At 42.3% G+C, this 13,943-nt stretch overlaps 1 protein-coding gene and 1 pseudogene across 14 annotated transcripts in view; one reads left to right on the top strand and one right to left on the bottom strand.

Annotated features, from left to right (window-relative positions):
* Positions 1 to 13,943, bottom strand: part of Tln2 (talin 2) — a 409,346-nt gene that overhangs the window by 257,083 nt on the left and 138,320 nt on the right. The window lies entirely within an intron of this gene.
* On the top strand, positions 12,667 to 12,762 carry LOC141421036 (U6 spliceosomal RNA; annotated as a pseudogene).

The raw sequence follows: 13,943 nt of genomic DNA, 5'->3' as shown, positions 1-13,943 counted from the left end.
ATGTGCATGGCACAGGCTTACACACACTGAAGGGAACAGCTGCTTGATTTTACGATCATCATTCCTGATAGCTCAAGATCCTAGCTAAAACCTCTATTTTTTTCTCTTGGTCTCAGGAATTGGCCAAATATTCACTCTTCTGCCACAAAAGTGGTGTATTTATATAAGATTCTCTCCCGGTTGTTCTGTTGTCAGGGAAATATGGCACATTATGTTTTCTTTTCCATTTCCAAAGCAAAAGGAAGGAAGGGAGGGAAGGAGGGGAAGGGAGGAAAGAAGGGAGAGAGAGACAGGATGGAAAGAAGGGGAGGGGAGGGGAGGAAATGGGATGGGAAGGGGAAGGAGGAAGAAAGGAGGAAAAAAGGCATTCTGAGGTATAATCCTAGAGAATGGAAATGGAACAACAGACTCCCCTCTAAAGCTCTCCCATCCCTGAGCCTTAAGGAACATCTTCCTGTTATTCTGTCACTCGTTCACCCTAGCTTGGACCCTGTGGGAGAGTAGAGTCCCCAAGCACAACAGTAGCATGGAATGCTCACAGTAGGTGAGTATTGTTCCTGGGCCATTAGAGCATTTCATTTGTGAAGATAGGCTGAGAGGTTCGGTAAAAGAGTGGAAAGGTAAGTGTATACAACAGAATACCTTTCAATGATAAAAAGAAATGAATTATCAAGCCTTAAGCAAACAAAAGTGGAAGAAGCCAACCTGGAAAAACTATATGCTATATGATTCCAACTACATAATGACATTCTGGAAACTGTGGAGATGGTAAAAAGGTCAGCAGTTACAGGTATCCAGGGAAAGGGAGGGGTAAATAGGCAGAGACAGAGGGCTCTTAGGGCAGGGAAACCACTCTGGATGGTACCATGATGTTGGATATGTGGCACTATACATTTGACAAAATCAATAAAATGTACAAAACCAAGAGGGGACTGACTCTAATGGAAAGGAGGGACTTGATATGACAGTGGCATCTCAACACAGATTCATCAATTATAAAAATATAACCACTCTAGTGTGGGATGTTGATAATGGGAGAGGCATGTGTTTGGGAGCTCTCTGTGCTTTTAACTCAATTTTAATGTGAACCTGAATCTGCTCCTCAAAAGAAAAATCCATCAAAAAATAAATAATGCTTAAAAGGGGAGTGGTGATACTGTAGGTTTCATCCAGGCCCTGAAGCCTGGGAACTTCCTCCAGGGCCCTCCCCACTGCAGGGAAGAGGCTGAGGAAAGGTTGAATAACCAGGTTGGCTTGGCTCTGGGAGCAGCAATGGTGGGTCTGGAGTGAGGTCCCCTGTGTGTGTGGAGCACAGGCTGCAGAGGCAGGGCTCTATACTGCTAACACTGACTCTGGGAAAGTGCCACCTCCCCCACTGTCATTCTCACAGTCACTCTGAGCTTTAACTCTTGGGTTCCTCCACACTAGTCTCTCAGGAAGTGCTTCTATAGTGACACAATCCATCTGAAGGATGTGAAGATAGACTCCCACTTCTTTAAGGAGGTAAACTATCTGGTTTTCCTCATGGATGGGAACCCTGCCACCTGTAAGGAACATCCCCAGCCTATAGCTAGGAGAAGGAGCATACTACTTAAGGGACAAGTACTCATGAACACCCAGAATGCCTCAGTCCTCCAACCCTCAAAGCTGGTTGCCTTGGAGCTACAAACCAACATACCCAACCGTAAAAGTGGCAGGAACAAAGAATCAAGGGGCACTGTGAAATTTTATCAGCCTCCTGGAACCTCACACAAGTATCACAAACAAAAACATGGGGTCCTTGGAGAGAATGATTTGGCAAATCAGGATAAAATGAGACACGCGGGTATATATAATGTGGATGTCAGGGACAGTTGATTTTGACAAATAAGAACTTGTCCCCACTTGGCCCTGATTAGCAGCTACTGTAACCCTCAAAATTCATCTTTCAAAAGCAATTTCGCTACCCTACAATCTCTTACCACGGGAAACATGGTCTTCATAAATTGCCAACTGTATATTTTCCGAAAAGCTAAATCCCTCTTTTCTTTCTCCTCACATGGCCAACGATTCACTGCACATTCATTATCATTTTCTTTAAAAACAAAACACCTCCCAACAAATTATACTTTTGTCATTGAAATTTCTTTGTCCTCTTAGTATAGTGTGAAAATTAATTCTTCACCTATGTCTCCACCTTCTTGTCCCTGATCTGTCACTGCAAGTCCCCCCTTTTCCAAGAAGCTATTCATCCTACATTATTTCCCCTGTTCTTGCTGCTTTCTGAATTTTCAGGGGGCTTAGAGGTTTCCCTGAATAATACAGCAACTCACCATGTCATGCTTTCTTTCTAAGCCATTCCATGTACAGTGAGGAAGACTATGACCCAGCACCAGGTCACCAAGGCCAGGGCATCCCTGTTCCCTTGTACTTATGCTGTGTGCACACACACAGACTAAGTATTCTGTAAAAGGCAGCTATCAGAGCCTGGCTTGCAGCTAAGCACAACATACCTGCCACACACACTTTCCTTCTTTTCTTCCCTATGTGTGGGGCCTTGGCTCTCTACCTCAAAGAAAATCTGTGAGCACAGGGTCAGACAAACCCCCTTCCCTTATCTCTGTAAGGCATTTTCATAGGGTGGGATATTCAGTACATAGTTTTAAATGTCTTTTAGTTCACAGTGGTTTTCTTTGGTGATAGGATTTCAGAACTTATTTTCTTTAGAACTTCATACACTTCATAAATACTTAAAACTTTGTTTTAAAAGCCCAATATATACAAAGTAAAGAACTATCATAATGAAGCCCTATGTACAGATGGTCCCTGATTGACAATGATTCAACTCACACTTTTTTTTGAATTTACAGTGGTACAAAAGCCATACACATTCCTTAGAAACTACACACCAAATTTTGAAATTTGATCTTTTTCCAGGCTAGCAATGTACTGAGTGATACTCTCTCATGTAGGCTAAGGTGTTCAGACCATGTTTAAGTAGTGAGGCTGAGCTGTGACAATCAGTACACTGGGTGGATTGAAAGCTTTTTGACTTATGGCCATTTCACCTATAATGACTTCATCAGGGAAACCCCAGCTTGAGTCCAGGGGCAGTTGTGCTCCTAATTCAGCTCAGACAACTGTAACTCCTGGACAAACTTACTTCACCCAGACATCCTTTTGCTACCTGCCCAGCCCTCACTGCAGATTATTTTGAACAAACATCACATTCATGTTTAAATCTAGACACAAATATTTTATAAAACTAGTTTCTTTAATCATAACAAAGCTGTTTCACTTAGAAAAAGCACATGCTATAGGCCTCTCGTTCTCTCTGCTGCACACAGGAAGGCAGGGCTACACAGGCAGACAGACTCAGTGGACCTCAGTGACGGCTCTGGTGGCACAGGAGCTGGCTGGGTGACCAGGGCAGGACAGATCCCCTCCGGGACCTCACTCCTAGAGAAGGAAAGCAGGACTTAGGGCTCCTGCTTCCACTCACTCACTTGGGGCCTTTCTCCTTCCCCTGTGTCTCTCATTCCCAGCCCTGGCTTCTCAGGCTAGAGTAGCTCAGTCCTTACTTGTTTTGTCAAAACTACAATATATATATAAACATATATAATACAACCTAAAATATATATTCCAACAGCAAGGACAAGTTGCCTCCGTTATCTTTTTTTTTCTTTCCAGTCTCTTGAAAGAGCAAAAATATAAACAAACAAAATAGAAAACCATGTTGTCCTGCATGAATCTGTCCCCTTAAGGCACTAGTTCAATGCACCTTGGATAAAAAACCAGCCCACTCACAAGGCTTACCTGCTAAAAACTCACTTATGCAGGTGGCCAGAGGCCTTGTAGGCCAGACTCTATGTTGTCCCCTCTATAGTACCTATGAGGTACCTGTGATGAGCAAATCATCAGTTAAATATAAAATATTTATGTACATAATTATGCAGATAATCTATCTGATTTTCTAGTTCTGTAAGCCCAATATCATAGTACCCACCTAGCATGTGAAAGAGTGCTTATCCAAATAGAAATTTTTCTTTCGGGGGGCTTAAACTGAGGGCCTTGCGCTAGCTTCTCTTGAGCCACACCCCCAATCCTTTTTGCTTTAATTATTAGGATCTCCCTTTTTGCCCAGGACAGGGGCTGCGATCCTGTGTAGCTGAGATGACAGGTGTGTACTACCACACCCAGCTATTAGTAGAAACAAGGTCTCAAGAACTGGTCTTGAACCATAATACTCCAGATCTCTGCTGCCTCCCAAGTAGCTGAGGTTACAAGTACAAAACACTGTGTCAATTCAATTCTAAACCTTTGATGAGCATAAAATATATGGAAGATTTAAAATAATTAATCCAAAAATAACATAAATACTTCATTAATAATTTTTATGTTTTGAAATATGATTAAGATGTACTGGGTTAAATAAAATACGTTAAAATTAATCTCACCTTTTTAATGCAGATTTAGATAATGTAAAATCATATCTGTGATTCATATTATATTTCTAGAAAAAAGTTCCTCTAGATTTGAATTTCTTTTTACAAAAGCATAAACATGTTTCATGTCAATTCAGTGTTGTTTTACCATGAACTGTGTTATTTGAGCATAGCCCTAAAGTGAAAATTAATTCACTTGTAATTCTTTATTGAACTCCTTTGAATACTTGCCTGAATGTCTCCCATCAATTCTCATTAGGATTTAAACATTTAGCTGTTCCAGTAAGACAACCACAGGTACCTTGAACATAAAATACCATATAAACAACAGATAGACCCCTTTAGACTGAGGGTCCAAACATTTAATGGCTATGCTTATTAAAAAGCAATTCCAATTCCATTTTTTTATCTCACAATCAGAATAAGATAAATTTCTAACTGGTATGATTTGGGATGCTACAGTTCTATTCTATATAGTTTGAAAAACATTCCAGTCCATAGTTCTACCAAGACAAGGGAGGACTGGCCATTTCCATAATGCAAGCAAAAGTAGCCACTCACCTGGCTTCTTAGTTTTTCAAGAGCTAAAACAATAAGCATGTGATTAAACCATTAACTGAACATTGATTTTTCTTCACAACTAAGTTACACAAACTTCACTGCCTGGCCTCTGAAGATTGGTAAACTTTGGAATATTTCTCAGCCATCATTTCCTAATGATCAGCAGGGATCAAAAGATACTGGTTTTTTAAACAGTGATTCCATGAAAATACGTTAACTCAGTAAAACTTTCATGATTTAACACAGTGTTACCCAAAGGGTGATAGGGCTGCACCAGTTTCTATCTGGTCCCCAATGATATAAGTAAAGAAATTCAGACTAAACTTTCGGAAAGTTTTAGAGCCCTTTCACAAAGTGACTTACGTTGCTTGAATCTAATTTTTTAAATGTACATGCATTTTTTTATTTTAAGTATTTCATATTTATTGAATTTTACAAAACTATTTTAAGCTGAAATACATATTAAGAAACTGTTTTTCCCATATAATCCATTCATATCGCTTTAAAAAAATACAAGGAACAGACTTAACTAAGGAGGTGATAGACTTGACAATGGAAACTATAAAGCACTGAAACAAGAAATTGAAGAAGACACCAGAAGATGGAAAAACTTCCCACGTTCATGAACTGGCAGAATTTATATTGCAAAAATGGCTATATTACTGAAAGTGATCTAAAGATTCAATGCAATCTTCATCAAAATTCCAATGACATTTTTCACAGAAATAGAAAAATCAATACTAAAATTCTTATGGAAGCACAAAAGATCCCAAATAGCCAAAGAAATCCTAACCAAAAAGAGCAATGCTGGAGGTATCACAATACCTGACTTCAAATCATACTACAGAGCCAGAGTAAAAACAGCATATGTACACCAGACATGTACACCAATGGGATAGAAGACCAAGAAATAAATCCACATAGCTACAGCCATCTAATCTTCAACAAAGGAGCTAAAAACATACATTGGAAAAAAGACAGCTTCTTCAACAAATGGTGTTGAGAAAACTGGATATTCACACATAGAAGACTAAAACTAGATTTCTCTCTCTCACCCTGTAAAAAATCAGTTCAAAATGATCAAAGATACTAATATAAGACCTGGTACTCTGAAACTACTACAGGAAAACAGAGGGGAAGCACTTGAAGATGTAGGCATAGGCAATAATTTTCTGCAGAGGACTTCAATAACTCAGGAAATATGATCAAGAATTGACAAATGGGATTGCACCAAATTCAAAAATTTCTTCACAACAAAGAGCAATTACCATAATGAATGGATAGCCTACAGAATGGGAGAAAATCTTTGCCAGCTCTTCATCTGACAAGGACTCAATATCTAAAACATATCCAGAATGCAAGGAACTAAACACTAAAGGAACAACTAAGCCAGTTAGTAAAAGTGCAAATGAATTGAGCAGACAGTTCTCAAAAAAAAGTACAAATGGCCAATAAATACATAAACTTTCTGCATCCTTATCCATAAAGGAAATGCAAATCAAAACCACACTGAGCTTTCCTCTCACCCCAGTCAAAATGACTATCATCAATAAAACCAACAACAACAAATGCTGATGAGGATGGGAACCCTATTACACTGTTGGTGGGAATATAAATTACTGTAGCCTCTATGGAAATCAGTGTGGAGAGTCCTCAGAAAAACTAAAACTACAACTACCATTGATCCTGCTATACCATTTCTGGGCATATATCTGAAGAAATGTAAGTCTGTATACAAGAGAGATACCTGCACACCATGTGATAGCAGCACTGTTCACTGTGGCAGAGCTGTGGGGTCAGCCTGGGTGCCTGTCAACCAGTGAACGGGTGGAGAAAATGTGGTATGTATACACAGTGGAGTGTTGTTCAGCCATAAAGAGGAAAGAAACTATGTCATTTGCAGGAGGATGGGTGGAACAGGGGATCGTTTTGTTGGGTGAGATAAGCTAGACTCTTGAGGGACAGGGACTGCATGTTTTCTCTTCTATGTGAAATCTAGACCTAAACATATATAATGTACATTCTATCATAATATTGCAATAACGAATGCAATAATATCACAATACATAACACGTTATATAATATTACTATAATAACATATATCCGTGATTGTAAAAGGGGACCTGATTGTGGGGGGAAATCTAATAGGGGAGAAGGAAGAAAGGAGAAGTTCATATGGTGGGGAAAATGATCAAAGTACATTGTATGCATACACAAAAATGACATCATTACACCCACTGCAAATTGTAAAAGGGGGAAGTGGTTAAGAAAGAGTAAAAGAAGGGGGGAATATCATCAAAGTACATTTTATGCATTATGGAAATATTACAATGAGACCCTTTTGTATAAGTAATACAAGCCGATTTTGAAAATTCTTTCATATTGCATGTATCGGAGGTATTTTTTCTACTTTAAGTCTTTTGCCTCTTTTGGTTTTCTTTTCCTTTTTCATTTGACATGTATTAATTGTACAAGTCAATAGGGTCACTATGACATTTCCATATATGCATTTTTAAGCAATTACTGATTACATTTACCCTGCCTTCTGTATACATTCTTTTGCTGTCTACTCTCTTCCTCACCAATCTCCCACCCCCTTTTTTGGAGACAGGATATCACTGTGCAGCCTAAACTGGTCTTGAACTTGTTACCCATCTGTCTCAGCCTCCTGAGTGCTGAGATTACAGGCATGGACCACTATGCCCAGCAGTGCAGGAGCAAAAGGAAAGGGAAAGTCCATGGGCCAGGCTGGAGAAGGAGGTCATTCCTGGAGAAAGGCACCCTTGGATTGGGAAAAGGAGCAGTTTCTTCCACTACAAGGTCTCTGGGACCTGTGACCCCAGGAGATGGGGGAGGGTCCTCTGAGGAGGGGAAGATGTTGAATGTGTCTCATGGGAACCCAAGCATTTGTACACCATGGGCCTCTAAAAGGAGGCCCTGTGGGAAGAAGGTCAGGCCAAGGCTGGCACTGATCTCTAACACTGCATCCAGAAAACAGGGCCAACCCTAGGGCAGAGGAGGCCATGCTGTCCCCCGAGCTCAAGGTGAGGGCATCAGGGAGCTGGGGTCCTCAGAAGAAACCGAGTAAAGAAGGAAGAGAAAGTGGGGTGCTTGGCAGAGTGGAAGACAAGAAGGAGCTTCCATAGGGAGGTTGCAGTGAGGTCAAAGAGCAGATGAGGGGTGCAATCAGGTTGTCTGTTTCAGAAGAAAAGTGCACATTTCCAGAGATACCATGCCTGGCTTGAAGTCTGGTTGTGGACACTGACTAATGACCAGAAGAAAGGCTTCTAAAGAGAGTCAAGTTTCACTTTGTGGGTCAGATTGTTAATGGGCTCACCTTCAGGGCACTGATGTTATCAGTAATGAGACCAGCCCAGCCTTTCCTCAGTTATTGTTGCCCTGGCTGGAACAAGAGGGGGATATGAGGGGTGCCACTTCTGTGCTCTGTTCTCACCTGTCACCTCCTCCTGCCACACATGCCACTCACTCCCTGTCTTGGTACAGGAGCTCCTCCCCAAGCATAGCCTCAGAGAGGAGGTGGTCCCCTGCTTATGGGTTTCCCACCATGCAGCATCTCTCCTCAGGGCAACAGTAACTGCAAAGTCAGGGGCTGTGAAAGTTGCCTGTAGCAAAAGTAGAGAAGTGGCTTTCTGGCTTGCTTTTGCCACTGCTGGAATACCCAGAGCATTAGGTACATTTTCATAACATCTCTCCCAGCATAGCAATGTCCAGCAGAGTTAAGTAAAAAGGCTTCATGGGGGAAGAGGAAGGGCTGAGAGCAGCTCCCCAAAGGCTGGCACCTGTGAGGAGTTGCCATGCAACTTAGGGCACCTCCCAGGTGAACATCCCCCTTGAAGAAAGGCTGTGCCCTTTGCCAGAACAAGAAGAAAAGCAGGTCTGTATGGCATTCCTGAACCTCACATATGAGGTGTGAGGTCTCATATATCGGCATGTGAGACACAAGAGAATGAAAGATGACTTCCAGTACCCAGCCTGCCCTCCAGCAATTTAATTAAATAAAGGGGTTGAACAGAGTAGACAAGAGACCTGAAGACAAATCAACCAAATGTGATAGATATTTGCTACTAAGAAATACTCAGATGTAACAGTGGCTCACTTACATTTAGGGAGTATAAGAATTACACTGATGAACAAAGCCCAATCTTCTAGAGTTGCATACTGAAATATACACAGGATATGATGTGAGGTGGAGGGGGTCTAGATGAACAAGACGGGTCACTCGTTGGTAATCGCTGAAGCCAGGTAGGGGGCCTGGGGTTTCACTGTACTGTCTGATTTGGAATTTCCAAGAAAAACCTAACCACAAGCAAACAGAGAGGACACCACACATGAAGACAACTATTTTGCTTATAACTAATTATGTTAATAAGACAGTACAGCACCAACTCTGAAGTGTTTTTTAAAATGATGTCAATCATTTTAAAAGGCAGACAGACAGTTTTATGGGGACAGAATCTTTTCTTTAAGTTTCTAAAGAAGCAAAGTTGACTGGCGGAACATATGTACGGTCATGCTTGAGAAGGCCCAGGAGCCGCATCTGCCCAAACAGCGTGTCACCTTGACATTGAGTTCAGCACCTTCCCCCTGGATGACACAAAGTAAGTTTGACTGAGTCACAGGCATGATGGGCAATAGACTCCTGTCATGCTTTGCTGCCCTGCTGAGGAATCGAGCAACTGTAAGGTGCCAAGTGTCAGATCCATCTCCTGAGCACCCTCAGCATGACTGGCATCCCTGTTTTAAAAACAGCACAGGAATGGTAATATCTTGGGAAGGAAAACAGCTCTTGACTGCCGTAAAAGTCAACAGCTAATGTCGACTGGATCATCATTAGCTGCCCTCACCTCTGTGACAGCTGTGCCATGGCCATAATGACCACAGACAGGATGGAATGTGACTCTCACGAAGAGAGAGAAACCCAAACACACCTCTCCCTACAGAGAGCCTCCTACCACCAAACTCAGGAGGGCCAGGCATGGTGGTGTAGTCCTGTGATCACAGATGTTTGGGAGGCAGAGGTAGGAGGATCGTAGTTAGAGGCCATCTCCAAGCAAAAGTGGGAGACCTTATCTGAAAAACAAACTAAAAGCAAAAAGGCTGAGGTGTGGCTGAAATGGTAGAAGCACTTGCTTAACAAGTGTGAGGCCCTGAGTTCAGTTCCCAGAACCGCAAAAGCAAAACTCAAGAGGTCCTGCATGCACCAGAACTACCCTGACCACTTTAGGGAGAACTGCCTTAAGCCAGTACTTCTCCACATGGGCAGTTTACCACCCCCAACAGGAGACATCTGGTACTGTTCAGAGACATTTTTGTAGCTACAACTGGACAGGGATGCTACAGGCATCTGATGAGGGAAGGCCAAGAGCACCGCTATACATCCTCCAATACACAAGGCAGCCCCACACACCTAAGACTTATCTAGCCTAGATGACAATGGGATAGACTTGAGAAGCCCTGGTTTAAAAGCAACTGAAATGCAATGCAAAGGAATATTCTCAGAAAGGAGAGAGAAGCAGTGGGGGAGGACTGACTTTTAAATGTCCTTTACTCATGTATTTTTACTAATATTTTTTAGCCAATTAAGTACTCAATGCCATGCCCCCTGGCATAGTTCCTACTTTATCCAGTAACACAAGAGGGACCTGCCAGACTCTTGTGAGAAAATGGCTGCCAAGACAAATATTAGTTTTTTTTCCAACGGCTATGTTTACCCAAGATTATTCTGCTCTTGGTGAACCAGAAACCAACTGGTGGTTGACACACTTGGAGCAGAGCCATGGAGCAGCCTGGCACCCTTTCCCATGGGTGATAAAGAGAGATGGAGCCCAAGAAAGCCAATCCCTAAAACCACCTGAGCTCTTGGATGAAGCCACTTTGAAATCCTGTTCATATCACCAGGGCAATCCTATTAATGGGAGAGTGGCCCAAACAATGTATACACATGCGGGTAAATATAAAAATGATAAAATAATTGTTTTAATGAAATAGTAAAAAAAAAAGGAAAATCTTGTTAATGTTTCCAGCAGCACTGAAGTGTCTGGAGAAAAGGAAAGTGAAGGGCGCTGGTGTAAAGCAAACCAAATGACAGAGAATGTAGAAAGGAGAAAGAAGACAGGGGACAATATTGCCAAAGAATTTAACAGTACCTTGGCCTGAAGAAGGCAAAAAGGAAAAACCCATAATCATTGCTCTCACTCAGAATAGCTTTAGCTTGATTATTAACCCTGAATTATAACCCATAACTGTCCTAACTGTCCTCTACAATGAACAAAATCTGCTTCTCTCTTGAACTATAGTGTTTGCCTTCACATATAGAGTATTATATAATAAATAACTGGTAACTGAAATTCAGCTGTGCCTATCCTACTCTATCACAAAACTCCCATGTGCCACTGAGCTTCTGTTTTTTATAACCATTCCCCTTCACCACAAAAATCCAATCATAGCTACAATTATTATTACCAAGTTCGCCTGCTTACACAAGGAGATGGTAGATGGAGACTGCACCAACCTCACATGTCACTTCAAACGCCATCACTACAAAGAAGTCTGGGTCTCTGAGTATGCCTGGCAAGGCTCTGGGAGTCCTGGGCTCCCAATGCTGGGGCTAATGCCTGTCTGTTGTGGTTACTGTCCAGTTACTTCTAAAAAGGGAGTGAAGATCCTCACTTCTGAAAGTCACAAGGTCATACCAGATGACCTGCCCCATGACATTGGGATACACAGGGCAATGTCAATGGGTAACATCCTGTCCTCCCACGCAAGGAATTGGAAGATGAGCTCTAAAAATATAAGCAAGTCTACATCTTCATTCCTGGAACCTGTGAATGTGACTGCATTTGGAGAAAGGGTCTTTGCAGACATAATTAAGGATATTGAGATAAGATCATCCTGGATCACATCAGTAGGTCCTAAATAAAGTGCAAAATGCCCTTTTACAAGAGCACAATCAAAGACACAGAGAAGACCTTATGAAGACAGAGGACAAACTTGCAGTGAAGCAGCCATAATGCGAAGGACACCTGGAGCCACCTGAAGCTGACAAGCAAGGAAGCTCTCCTTTAGGTGTTTTAGAGGGAATGGCCCTATCAACAGCCTCATTTTGAACCTCTGGTTTCCAAACTGTAAGACAGTCGATTCCTGTTGTAAGCAGCTGGTGTGTGGTAAGTTGGTATGGCAATCCTAGGACACTAATACAAGGGCCAACACTGAGATATATAGCATCAGATTGTCAGAGTGGCCAGGCCAGGGTGCAGCTGGGCATCTACCATGTGCTTCCTCCCCCAGCCAGGAGGAAGTCAGGGCTGAGGGATATGTCTGCAGCCCTGAAAATCCAGATAGAAGATGTTTTCTAAAGGACAAGCTCTGAGGCATGATCAACAGACATAGCGTTTCAATCTGGCTCAGGGCAGAGCACCACCCAAATAGTCATTGAGAAAGGCACCCTGGATCCTCTAATAAGTGGCCGTCATCAACCTCCTCTGCTAACATTTACTAAGTACTGCCTATGGGCCACACATTGTGTTTTCAACAACTTTAAGAGGTAACTGCTCACTCTGAGTTTTTATTTCATCCTTCCTTGTCTTCTCTGTAAATTGCTACCTCTTATATATAGACCTGAAAATGACTGCTTAATGTTACATGTAAAAGGAGACTGCCAGTGCCTAGTAGGTAGCTCCTATACTAAAATCGGACCCATACAGAGAAGATTAGCATGGGCCCTGAGCAAGGATGACATGCAAATTCGCATCTTTTTAGGAAGGGAAGGCAGGAAGGAGGAGAGATTGGCTGTTGGCAGTCTCCTAAGGAAAATGAAGCAGAGGCAGCTTGGAGCCTTGGCCTTGCAGACCTTGGTATTTAACATTTCCTAGCAGCTTGTCCAGTTAGTCACTGGTAAATCTCTAGCAAGGTGACACACACAGCCATTTGCAGAGAAGACAGAATGATGAGAGCCCAGGCCTTCGGCCCCTGCCAGGGACCTACTCAGCCTCCCCGAGCCAGGACTTTGTCCCCTCCCTTCCTCTACCTTTGTCTAAGCCACATTCCTTGTCCAAGCCACACCCCTGCCTACCTCCCTTTCCCCTCACCCCACATTTTATAGACTTTAATTAAATAATAAAGTCCATAAACTGCTAATGCCTGGATCATGGGCTCAGGTAACTCAATTCAATAGGGGACAGTGATATTTAAGAAAAAGTTACAACACAAAGATAAGGGAAGAGGGAAGTCTGATTCCAAGCTCATCACCTTCAGTGGCAAACCCACCCTTGCTCACCCTGCCACAATTAACAATGTGCCTTCAAGTAGATCCGTCCATCCTCCTCAGAGAGGCCCCACCTTTGGGGAGATTACTCCCTTACTGCCTAGCTCCTCCAACCTCTCACTGCTCACATGCACCCTCCATTGTGTTCCCAGATGTCTCCCTGACACATGAAGGCTCAAGGAGCCTTTTGGGTCTAAACAGTCCTTAGGGAAGGACTCTGACAATGTGCTTCAAACATCTTTGAAGATGCCCAGCCCTGTGAATTGGTAACACATGAAGAAGTACTCTGTATGCAGAAATGCTTTCCTGTACAGAGATGTTAACATTCACTCCTTATACCAATAATGACTTGGAAACAGTCTAATGGTACAAAAGAAAAGGCCAGTCAAGTTCACTGTGTTTCACACTCTCAGCTGGACATTGCTTGACTCGAAAAGGAATATTTGTGCAGACTTGTGCTTACTCTATAGTAAGTAGAAAAGACAGCTACCTTACCCTCACAGTCTGATCACAACTATAACTCAAGAAATAAGGAAACTGACTAACCCCATGAGGAAAGGAAATGTGAGAGGAAGTGACTCACAATTCAAATTTTTCTGGATTGGTAGAGCTATGGGTGAATATTTCTCTCACTGTACATTTTGTATATGTTTTCTACAATGAATAGGTAGTAT

The sequence above is a fragment of the Castor canadensis genome, chromosome 2 (assembly GCF_047511655.1).
Source record: "Castor canadensis chromosome 2, mCasCan1.hap1v2, whole genome shotgun sequence".
NCBI lineage: Eukaryota > Metazoa > Chordata > Mammalia > Rodentia > Castoridae > Castor > Castor canadensis.
The sequence above is the reverse complement of the archived record's forward strand: the minus strand, read 5'-3'. Positions and strand labels throughout refer to the sequence as shown.